We start from the raw sequence: 12,703 nt of genomic DNA, 5'->3' as shown, positions 1-12,703 counted from the left end.
TTTTGATTTTTTAAAATTTACATTTCAAATGTTATCCCCTTTCCCTGTCTCCCTGTCCATAATCCCTATCCCATCTCCCCTCTCCCTACTTCTATGAGGATGTTCCCCCTCCACCCTCCCGTCCTGCCTCCCCACCCTGACATTTCCCTACAATGGGGTATTGGGCCTTGGCAGGACCAAGGGCTTCTCCTCCCATTGATGCCCAACAAGGCCATCCTCTGCTACATATGCAGCTGAAGCCCTGGGTCTGTCCATGTGTACTCTTTGGATGGTGGTTTAGTTCCTGGGAGCTCTGGTTGCTTGGTATTGTTGTTCTTAAGGGGTTACAAACCCCTTCAGCTCCTTCAATCCTTTCTCTAACTCCTCTACTGGGGATCCCATTCTCAGTTCAATGGTTGTCTGTGAGCACCCTTCTCTGTATTTGTCATGCTCTGGCAGAGCCTCTCAGGAGACAACTATATCAGGCTTCTGTCGGCTTATACTTCTTGGCATCACCAATATTGTCTGGGTTTGGTGGCTATATATGGACTGGATTACCATGTGGGGCAGTTTCTGGATGGCCTTTCCTTCAGTCTCTGCTCCGAATTTTGTCTCCGTATTTCCTCCTGTGAATATTTTTGTTCCAAGATTTACATGCAGCAGAATGGAAATCTTTGGAGTTTCTTGACTCCTTTTAGCTCCTGTGACTGTAAGTCTGTGTTCTGCTGGCCCCAGCCATGCTATCTGCTCTCACTCATCCAGCCACTGCGACGCTCCTCCACAGCTTCAGAACTTCAGCCCTGAACAATGCTAAAGTAGCTGTATTGAGAGCTTCTGGGGACATTGAGCAACCCCTTTCACTCTTCCTGAAGAACAGCCCCTAGTGAGCTGCCTGGCCTTCTATGATAATACACACCTGGTGTGGCAGCAGATCTGAGTCATATTGAGAACAGCAAATGCGGAAGCCTACCTGATACCAGAGCTGTTGCCAGATTGCCTAAAAGGTTGTGATGTGGTCATTCAAGCCAGAGTGCCCAGGAAGCCAGGGAGGACACAGGATGACCCAGCATTGCCTTGAAGCCATGATTTGCACCATTGCCAATCTAGTCAACTCCACCATCACTGTCACAGCAGAAGTTTATGTCATGTACAAGCCTAACAATATGACAACCTTTGATATCATCAGAACGAATATGTTTGTGGCAGAGGTAAAGGGTTTGGATTCAGTTTGAGTCAACACATCTGTCATTTGTGGCCACACTGGGAAGATGGTCATCTCCCCCATCTCTCAGTGTATCCCCAAGTTTGACTTTCCCAAAGACCAGCCACACTCACGGGGAGGATCCAGGAGGCTTGCACAGAAGCCATGAAGTCCAAGGCTAGAGCAGGTTTTGCACTGTGTCCATGGCTTAAGCTGGAGTTGGCTTTGTCTTCTCTGTCATAGATCATGGTGAGGAAGGAAGGAATTGCTGGATGTTCTTTCGTTCAGTCTAAAGAGATAGAGTGCATTTATTTCTCAACACCTTTGCTGTTGGGAAGAAAGGGCCCAGAGAAGAACCTGGGCATTGACAAAATCTCATTTTGCGGAGAAAATGACTGCTGAGGCCATCCCTGAGCTGAAAGCTTCTGTCAAGAAAGGCAAGAACATGAAGTGAGTGAGAGGCTTGAGCCTAGAGCAGCAGGAGCATCCTAACCTATGCAGCATCAGGTCATTGGAAACACTTGAGAGTCTAATTTGCTCTGATGGAAGGCATTATATCAGCATCAGCATCCCTTCCAAATTATGGCTGGTCTGTTGTTAATGACAATAAAGCAGTCACTGGTTTTTCTTCAAAAAACAAAAAGCTACACACATCTGCTTTATGGGATAATGGACAATTTTTGCCTTGGTTTTGTGACTCCATTCATTGTCAGTTCTGAGTACATTAACATGTTCAGCTCAAAATGTGGGATCCATAGAGCACAAAGAAAACTCAAGGAACTCATCTCTGTTCAATACCCTAGCCAGTAAGTTGCTTCACCACCGTTGAGAGTCTTCTCATGATTGTTCTGCATGAGATGTATAAGGTTCATAACTGTACTTTGGAAAAACTAGAATTGCACCCACAAGGTCACAAAACTCCTTCACACTTTAAAATAAAGTGACATCAAGTTTCTAGAGTACAGGACTGAGATGAATGTCACCAGCACCCTAAAACCTGGAATACATGATTTTCCAAACCCTTTAATTGTATGGTCAAAAAAACCCACAGGCTGTGTGTTTTATTCTTTTTAGGGCTATTTTTAATACAAACAAGCAAATTCCTGTCCTTTAAATCAGGTTTTCAAATCTGAAAACATGAGGATGTAGGAATAAGAGATATGATAACGGGATGTTGCCCCTCAGATCTCTACTCAATGTAGAGCTTTTAAAGACAACTTCAGATTTTTTTTTCATTTGCTCAAATGAAAAGTGGGTGCTTTTTGTTTGATTAAAATGGCTGATTCCTTCTATGACTTGAAAGAACTTAAATGGATTTATTAAGTATAAAAAAAGATTAAGTTAATGGTAATAATAGGGGAGAATTTTTTTAAAATTCCTGACTAAAGGGATGATAACTCATTCTCTTCCCTAATGAGAACAGTAAGTAAAAATAATTATTCATGCAAGCTTGGCTTCTCATTAAGCATTTGGCAAAAAAATTCTCCTTTAATAAACTCAAGTGGATATTTTTGCAAGGTTAGACTTGGGAATTCATGGCCTCCATTAGGCCATGGAATCTGATTATCCAATCAGCCTCCTTTGGTCTCCAAAAGCATTGTTATGGTCCATTAATTTAAAGAAGCTTCTTCCTAGAGTAAATGATTATTAAAGAAAAAAAAGGCTATCCTGGTACTTTCCTTCTGTTTTCAGTACTCAGTTCAATATACATTTTATACTCCACTTGCGGTACACACATTTACATACATTGTAGCCACGTTTTTCTTAGAGGTTTAGAAAGTAAGAATTACTATGCTAATTCAAACTCGATTATTAGTCAAAGCACAACAAATTCATTTTTAGCACAAAGCGGTGTTTTTTATCTGAAGAAATATGCATGTCTCAGGTCTAACTACTCTTAGAGTTTGGGTAATATTCTTGTGATTAAAATAACCATATAAGCCAAAAGGAATTATTAAGGGACACATATGTGTTTATTAATTACATATAAATACATACATTGACTATTCACACTTAGAAAACATGTCCCAAAGTAATATATATCACTGCTTTTATTATTCTAAATTTTTCCCAACAAATTGAATAAGTAAAAATGGCATACATCTGCATGTTCATGTGTCAAAGGAAAGAGGACAGTATTTGAATAACACTATACCCTGTAGATCTACAACTTTTCATAGACAAACATTAAAAGTTCTATATTAATAGATGGCTCAGTTTTTTTTTTTGAGATAACCCAGGATTCACAGTATTTCTTCAGCTTCAACCTCCCTGGTGCTAGAAGTCCGCTCAGACTAATCACAGCTCCTTCTGAACTGAGGATTCCAAACTCTGAAGCTGGTTTCCAATTCCATTTTCTTTTCAAAGAAATTACACATATTGAAATTGTGGTTTTTCAGTGGATACGTGGTTAATAGAGAGATCTCCTATGACAGCACATTCAATCACCATAGGAATTTTTAACAAGCTATAAACTGCTCTGCGGACTAGCTCATGTCAACTCCAGTGTTCTATAATTTTTATATCATTTTGCTTTCCTTCTCCAGTCACACTACTATGTATGCAAGTAAAATGATGGCCTAAGATTTCCTATCACATGTCTATGTGTGTCATTTCCCTGCTTCATGTCTCCCTGATGCCAGTATCATCCTGCTACAATCAGGGAAGCTTCTAATGTCTAACTTAAGACTGCAAATAGTCTTTGTTATGGTAAATTATTTTTTAAATAAGAAATAGACAGTACATTCACCTACTGAAAGTCAGTTTTGCTTAAGAGTAATAAACACATTATCTAACACTTATTAGGATACAATGATTTTAGGGTAATTGATATGTTACTCATATCAATGGACATATAACACGTGTGTCTATCTATACATTTAATATACACCACATTGTCTTCCCTATAACAAGTATATGTCCTTAACTTCTCATGTTATGTAATTATGGAATATTAATCAAATCATTTCAGATTTGAATTACCTCAGAGTATTTGTAATAGGTGACTAGATATTAATAGCTAAAACACAGGAGTTTGAATGCTATCCATTCAAAGTCTCATTTTTATGAAAAATTTTTTCAGTTTTACTTTGGATTGTTTTAAGTATATTATTTATTTACATTCCAATCATTGTACCCAGTCTCCCTCCCACAGTCCTCATCCCATTCTTCCCCTTGCCTCTAGAGGGTCACTCTCCCCACACACCAGGCCTTCTCTTTCCCTGGGGCCTTAAGTCTCTCCAGGATTAAGCGCATCTTTTCCTACTGAGGCCATGTAAGCTAGGGGTGTAAGGGGTGTACCTGGAAGAGAATGGAGGACTAGAGGCACAAAGAAGGACGCCAAGACAAAAGTCTGATCAAGGTGACAACTTTATTTTTCCCCAAGGCTGAATTTATACCATAACATGGGTAGCAGAGGGAGGGGGGAAGTATGAAACATTTACGCAGACCAAAGACACAATATTCGTGTGGTCAGGGAGTAGCCTGATGTTGACAGGTTGTCAGAAAGGTCACAGGTTTGTCATATTATTAGTCAGCAGGACAACTTTATCATATTATTATTTTTCTTGGCCACCAGATTTGTATTAGTTTTCTGCAGCTGGCTGGGGATTTTCCATGAACCTAGTCATACTTAATTCTAACATCAACAATGGAGGGCTTCAAGGGCATCGCTCCCAACAAGACCAGGCAGTCATCAGCTATTTTTGTGTGGAGGGCCTCAGAATGGCCCACGTATGCTCCTGGTTGGTAGCTCAGTCTCTGGAAGCTCCCTGGGGTCTGGGTTAGTTGAGACTGCTGGTCTGTCTATGAGGTTGTCCTCCCCTTCAGCTTCTTTAATCCTTGCCCCAATTCAACCACAGTGATTGATCTCTGACTTCAGTCCAATGGTTGGGATTAACTATCTACAGGTGACTAAATCAGCTGATGGTAGAGCCTCTCAGAGGACAGCCAGGCCAGGCTCCTGTCTGTAAATGCATCATAGCATCAGTAATACAGTAATAGTGTCAGGCCTTGGCACACCCCATGTAAGGGATCCCAAGTTGGGCCTGTCACTGAACCACCTTTCCTTCAGTCTCTTCTCCATTTTTGTCCCTGCAGTTCTTTTAGACAGAACAATTCTGGGTCAGAAATTTTGACTCTGAGTTAGGAACCCATTCCCTACACTTGAGGCATTGTCTATCTACTAGAGGTGAATTCATCGAGCTCCCTCTTCCCAATGTAGAGTATTTTGACTAAGATCAACTCATTGAGTCCTGAGAGTATTTTACCTCCTGAGTCTCTGGTACTTTGTAGAGTGTCTCCCACCTCCCACCTCTGAGGCTGCTTATTTCCATTCATTCTCCTGGTCCTTTGGGATTCTCTCCTGTCTTCTACCCTACCACATCCTCATACCTGGTCCTCTTCCCCTTTTACCCTTACCATCTCCTCTCTAACCTAGATCTCCTCCTGGCTTTGCCTCTCATGATTATTTCCTTCCCCCTTGTAAGTAAGATTGCAGCATCCTCATGTGGGTCTTTCTGCTTGTTACCCTTCTTACAATCTGTGGGTTGCATCCTAGGTATTCTGTACTTTTTGGCTAATACCCACTTATCGGTGAGTACATACCATGCATGTCCTTTTGAATCTGAGATAATGTACTGAGGATGATATTTTCTAGTTCCATCCATTTGCCTACAAAATACCTGATATTCTTGTTTTCAATAGCTGAATAGAATTCCATTGTGTAAACGAACCACATTTTCTGTATCCAATCTTCCACTGAGAGACATCTGGGTTGTTTTAAAGTAGAACTTATCTAGCACAGTAGAGTCATTTTTTTTCCAGGGGGTGGATAATAATGGTAAATAAATTCTAATAATTACAAGTGTTCAGAACTAAATGCATACACATTTGAGCAACAGTAAACGGACTCAATAGGTTATAATGTGTGTGTGTGTGTGTGTGTTTGTGTGTTCCTGTATTAAAATTAAAATTAAAGAAGAGGTCATGAATCTTAATGGAGTTGGGAGGCACTGGTGGAAGTGGGTGGGAAGAGAAAGATGCTAATGGAGTTGTGGACACCAGAAGAAATGGACAAAGAGAGGGAACATGGAAATGATGGAAATATAGTGTTTGTATCTGAAATTCTCAAAAACCTGAAAACTTTTAAAGGAAATTCAGTGGTAACATGATAGAATGCAGAAAAAATACTCAAAACACTTTCAGAAATACTAATTTAAAATATAGTGTAAAGATTGCAGTAGAAATTATGGGGCAAATTTATTGCCTCTTGTCTTAGTCAAAAATATTAAATAATGAGTACAATATTGAATATCAAATATTTTAAAATGTGTTGTTCATTTCTGGTGTAAAATTGAAAACTGGATATTTTGATTTATGATTAAAATGAAAATATAAAATGAATTTGTATATATATGTTTTAAAGTTTAATCATGAATGATTTGAAAAATAAATGTCTTAATCTTCTCTAAAGGGCAAGGGGATCTGGGAAGATTGCTCAGTGGTTAAAAGAACTGGCTTCTTTTCCAGGGGACCTAGGACAAATTCCCAGCACTCACATGGTGTCTTACATTCATCTATAACTCCAGTCCCATGGGATCTAACACATTCTTCTGGCTTCCAGGGACTCCATGCATGCACATGGTACAGAGATATACATGAAGGCAAAACCATCTACATACATAATAGTAAATAAAATTGTTTTTTTAAGTTATTAAGATTTACATTCCAGAAATCTAGTGCATAGCATTAGTACTGCTAATGGCATCTTCTAAAACTGCTGTAAGAGTAGATCTTATTCCATTAAAAAGTAATACATTTAGGGGCAGTCATTTTAATTTATTTGACTCTATCATTTTATGGTACATCCATGAAATGTGGTGCATTAGGTTATGCATTGTACATAGGTGTGATTTTAATTGTGAGTCATTATTTGGTAAAGTTGGAGAGGGAATGACATCATTCCTATTATGCAATCATCAATAGAAAATTTACAATGTCGAATAAAGTAAATTTGCTGGGATTTGTTAATGTGGGTTGGGATTTGAAAAGGTATGGATGACATATGACTTAAACTGATGGCTGCATGTGTATTTATGTGAAACCATCACATACTAGTTTTGAAATAAATTTAAACAAGAGAGCAAGACAAAGGACAACATGGGACGTCCCTTACTGGGGAGATGCCTTGTGTTTAGGAGTTATATGGTCTTTCTATCATAAACCTTGAGAGTCTTCTCTGTAAAGTGGAAATAATGACCCCTTAGCTAACAAGAAGCAAGACAAGAGAATCTAGGTACTCTAAAGAGTCTCTCAAAACCCATTGCACACACCTAGAGATATTCTCTATGAGAATATGGATGGATGTCCTTTGAAAGCCACCATAGGTATAGAACATAATATATCTTAGAACTATGTAGGCTGCTTACCACTATATGAGATTTGGTTTTACTTAATTTTTGAGGTTTGTATAATTACTAATTTACATATTCTGTATGTCTTTTTAATAGTAACAACAACAAAACCCTCAAATTTTCTTAACTATTGAATAACCTAGGTATCAGGTCTATGTTCCAGTGAGAAGCTCATTTCTCATTCTGTTCTTCTAAATTTGAGTTTACTTAGAAATGACTTACAGACAGGGAAAATGCTGTGTTCTGTGGTCCTCAGACTATTTTCTGAACTTCTTCAACTTGAGCTTCTGTCTGTTCTGTGTATTGATATTTCTGCTCATGTTTGTATCTTTGATTCCATCATAGAGGCACACAGCAGTTCAATCTAACTTGTTGTTTTGGTTAATTTTGAGAGTAATTTAATTGATTCCTGTCCTCAAGTTTTTGACTCTTCAACCTGTTCTGTTTTCCAGCTTGTTTGTTAGATTTCTGAGATATGCTTACGCTGCATTAGAAGTACTCAATGGATATGAATATTGTTTGTTGAAGATATATGAAGCATGTGTTATGTTCCAGAATTTAAGCTTCTGTTTCATATATTTGATTTACTAGTTTAAACTTTTACATGTGCCATTCAAAACAAAAAAATACATTAGTGAAAATTTGATTGCACAAACATGTACAAAACACTAAATTTTAATTGTTGTAAAATTATATATTATGATATAGCGGGGAAAACTCAAATTTAGACATAGAATATAGCAAGAAATGTGTGTGCAAATCTTTTCCTTATGAATGAATAAAAATTATCTCCAAATTAAGTTATAGATTTAATGCAATGCAGTCAAGTTGAAAGCTCAATAAATATTTCATTTAAAATCATTGAAATGAAAATCAGATGGTAATTTGATATATTTTAACTTAATTGAGTCTTGCCCTACTAACTCTGAAATCACATGCTATAACTACCATAATTGTTTTTACTTTTAGATAATGACTACTTGGATGTCACTTAACATGATTTCCTTTTAAAGTTTATGTTATTAATGGGATTTCCTTTTCAATATAAAATTGGTTTAGATTTATTTTGAATTGGAAATTTAACATATATTATTATTACAGCTCATAATTATTTGCTTTAGTTAGAGTATTTTGGAGGCATACAAATACTTTCAAACTTTATTAAAATTCTTTTCTTTAAAAAAATCACTCATAATAAAAGACAGCAAAATGATAACTTGTAATTCTACTATGTATAAGAAAATAATTTTGTATATATTATCACTCTTATTAAGATTTTTTTATAAAATGTATTTTATATTTCATAGTGTACTTCTCCATCATTTCCTTTTAGGTTAAAATATTAGATCAGGTGAATATAAACGCAGAGAAAATGACACAGAGTTATTATATTTTCTGATTTTTCTATTTTTATGTGAGGATCAATACTAATAAAGACAATACTTTTCTGAGAGTATGTTTTGGAAACCAACTTATTTTATCCTGGGGAATTAAAGATATTTAAACCAAAGTAAGAAATGTGTGTGTGTGTGTGTGTGTGTGTGTGTGTGTGTGTGTGTGTGTGTGTTCTGTCTGTCTGTCTGTCTGTCTGTCTGTGATATTGTATGAAAAAGGATCAGACTTACCCTGTGAAATTCCACAGGGCTAAAGTAAGATCAAAAGGTAGAAGTTACACAGAAAGTTGGCAGAATAAAACAGATGAACTTTATAACACTCGGAGTTTTTTAATATGAGGGAAGACTGCCTTATGGAGTCATAAATATAACACAAGCTTTTCTGCAGTAATTTGGTAGGCACTTCTCACAGTACTCTGTGAGAGCACCTTATACTAGATGGTTTTAAGTTCCCTCTAAGGGGGAGTGTGTGATCCTCAGCATAAATGACTGCCTTTTTCATTCAAAGCTACTGTTTTTCCTAGTATAACTCGGTAATATCATTGAACAGTTATTTGATGTATATTAATCAGTGTCTGTGTATATCTCTCTACTTAGTTATCTGGAACCATACGGCCTTAGTCACTTGGCAAAATTAACATATAGCCTGATACTAATAAAAGTGTTGCAAAGTTTTGTTGGATCCCGAAAGAGAAAAGGTTGCATTTCAGGTATTCTGTAGAAGGTGTGGTTCTCCTTTGAAAATAAAGCAAACCATAAGGTAGAATTTCATATATCTCGGGCTAGCATTCCCTTGAAATGAAGATCAGTTGCAAACTACACTACATACTATGTGGCTATTTAGCTAGAGAGATTCTAAATGATATTCCGTAGACATTTTAAGTTCATTTGTAAAATGCTTATGTTTCATTGCTTTCAGGGTATTGTCTTGGTTAGTTTTCTATTGCTGTGATAAAGATCACAATCGAAAGCATCTTTGAGAAGAGAAAGTTTATTTGGCTTAAACTTGCAGGTAACAGTTCATTATTGAGAGAATTAAAGAGAGAGCCCCAAGCAGGGCAAGAACTTGGAGGCCAGAATTGAAGCAGAAAGAGTGGTCAATGTGACTTACTGGCTTGCTCTTCATGGTTGCTTTTTTATATAACCCAAGATCTTCTTCCCAGGTGTCACATCACCCACAGTTTGCCAATCTCTTACCAATCATTAATCAATAAAATGCTCCACAGACTTATTATCTACAGGCTAAATCTGGTGGAGGCCTTTTGTCAGTTGAGAGTTCCTTTTCCCTAATACCCTCACTAGAATAGTTTAAAGTATGCATATTTAATATTTAACATTGAAAAGAGAGCATTGCTTTTATTTTATATAAAATTATATATACCAGTTATATAAAAGAACACAGGAAAATAGTCATATAAAGTTTCCATGTTAAGTTTTGTAATTCTCTATTCACAGTTTTAAAAAAGACATGAATTTTGCCTGGGACAAATGGAATTCTTAGAGGAACATAGCTAAGAGAACCCAAACTTTTCTTTAGTAACTACTTTTGCTAAGCAAAAGGGAGTTAGTTAATCTTGGTTATCAATTTCATATTTACAGTTATCATGAAAACAAACTTCTGGGTCTGTCTATAGGCAAGGTTTTGGATTAGCTTAATCAAGATAGAAAGATATACCCTGAACATGGATGCCCTCCATTGTGTGGGCCAGTATCTGGGCTCAATAAAAATGAGGAAGGGGGATGTGCTCCAGTATTCACTTCTCTCTCCTTCCTACAGGTACAATGTGACCACCATGCCCTCCCTTCCAATATGGATTAAATCTTCAAACTTTTATCCTCAAGTATACCAAACTTCTTTATATACTTTTATCAGATATTTTGTCACAACAATGGAAAAAGTACAGAGCAGTAAAGGAGAAGCAATAACATGGGGATATTTAAATATAACATAGAAGCCTCTGGGGACTACTCTGGATTTCGCATCTCATCCTGCTAGTATGGGATTTGCATACATTTTCAGAGCTTCAGGCTCCTTGTCTGAAAACCAGAAGACTCCTTCTATATTATACCGTGATATAGGGAAGGCTTATGGTATCCCACAAACTATGATTAGCTTCTCATATATTTAGTTTGGTAATCCACAAAAAACAAGTAGCATAGTGTTTTCCAAAAGTTATACTAATATTAAGCCCACAGCCTATGTACAATAAAACCCATAAAAAATAAATCATATAAATATTAAAATCCTAACATACCTTTAAGTTTTTATATAAAACTTACTTAGTACTTGATATCTTTTGTATATCTGTTTCTGATGTAAAGATGTTAGATATGGTTCATATTCTCAATTTTTCTTTTGTTTTGAACTATTGATCTAAATGGGGTAGGTCTGCTGAATGTGTTAAGATCACTTAAACACTAAATTTAGCAATGAGTTAATATATTCAATTAAGAGATGAAAGGGCTTGAATGTGTCAGGGATAATTTTGAAGGAAGTAGGCCATAGAAACTAGTGCATCTATGAAAGTCTTAAGTTGTCTCTGGACATATCCTGCCTCTTTCTCTGCTTCCTGATAGCCAAGAACTGCAAAGGCTTCCTTCACCATTCCCTTTGCACCATGTCGATCTGCCACCTCAAAGTGCTTCCACAATGAAACAGAGTGATTCTATAATGAAACCTCTGAAAATAGAATTTCAAATTAATATTTGAGAGTATTTTTCACAGAAAAGTTACTAAAATAGGGATGGAAAAAGTGAACTTGTTGCCTAAGCATGTGAATAAGAATCCTTATAACTCATTCTTTTTTTTTTTTTTTTTGGTTCTTTTTTTTCGGAGCTGGGGACTGAACCCAGGTCATTCTTAAATGGAATTTCGAAACTCCTGCAGTAGAAGCCTGGAAAGTTGTATGTGGAAGCTATGAATGATTCTGGTACCAGCTTGAAGGCCAGAATATGAGCAAGGAGACTCTATTGAGCGCAGAACGAGAGTCCTTCATGTAACATTCTTGCAAAAGGCCCAGAGATTGTACATTTAAAGGTTATGAGAAATTTGGTGACAAAATAGCATGTGAGCTATGGCATAAGTATGATAGCGTCTTTTAGACAGATTTACAATGAGGAATATAAGAAAGCAGAGAAGAACTTTTTTTTTAAACTTCAGTTTTGCAGGAGAAAAGATTGTGCTTAAAGTTGAGATGAAGAAGAGATGTGGTTGCTGAAGAGATTAGCTTTAAAAAAATACAATCGTTTTACAGAGAAACAATAGAAATACTTAAGGATATCTAAGGAATTGGTTCTATTCATTACCTAAGGCTCAAGGTTACAAAACTGTAAGATAACACTTTGAAAGACTTTCCATTGAAAAAAAAATGAGATTTATAAGAATGGCTTACCAAATAGTGCAGACCGACAAGAGCCGGATGTAGATCGCTCCTGAGAGACACAGCCAGAATACAGCAAATACAGAGGCGAATGCCAGCAGCAAACCACTGAACTGAGAATAGGACCCCCGTTGAAGGAATCAGAGAAAGAATTGGAAGAGCTTGAAGGGGCTCGAGACCCCATATGTACAACAATGCCAAGCAACCAGAGCTTCCAGGGACTAAGCCACTACCTAAAGACTATACATGGACTGACCCTGGACTCTGACCTCATAGGTAGCAATGAATATCCTAGTAAGAGCACCAGTGGAAGGGGAAGCCCTGGGTCCTGCTAAG

The 12,703-nt window shown here is 37.0% G+C and overlaps 1 protein-coding gene and 1 pseudogene across 11 annotated transcripts in view; both read left to right on the top strand.

Annotated features, from left to right (window-relative positions):
• Lingo2 (leucine rich repeat and Ig domain containing 2) overlaps positions 1-12,703 on the top strand; it is a 1,322,423-nt gene that overhangs the window by 1,015,139 nt on the left and 294,581 nt on the right. The gene's annotated exons all lie outside the window — the stretch shown is intronic.
• The window catches only part of LOC134486927 (malate dehydrogenase, mitochondrial-like), a 41,155-nt pseudogene extending 28,452 nt beyond the window's left edge, over positions 1-12,703 (top strand).

Source organism: Rattus norvegicus, chromosome 5 (assembly GCF_036323735.1).
Source record: "Rattus norvegicus strain BN/NHsdMcwi chromosome 5, GRCr8, whole genome shotgun sequence".
Taxonomy (NCBI): domain Eukaryota; kingdom Metazoa; phylum Chordata; class Mammalia; order Rodentia; family Muridae; genus Rattus; species Rattus norvegicus.
Note: the sequence above shows the minus strand (reverse complement) of the source record. Positions and strands in the feature narration are given on the sequence as shown.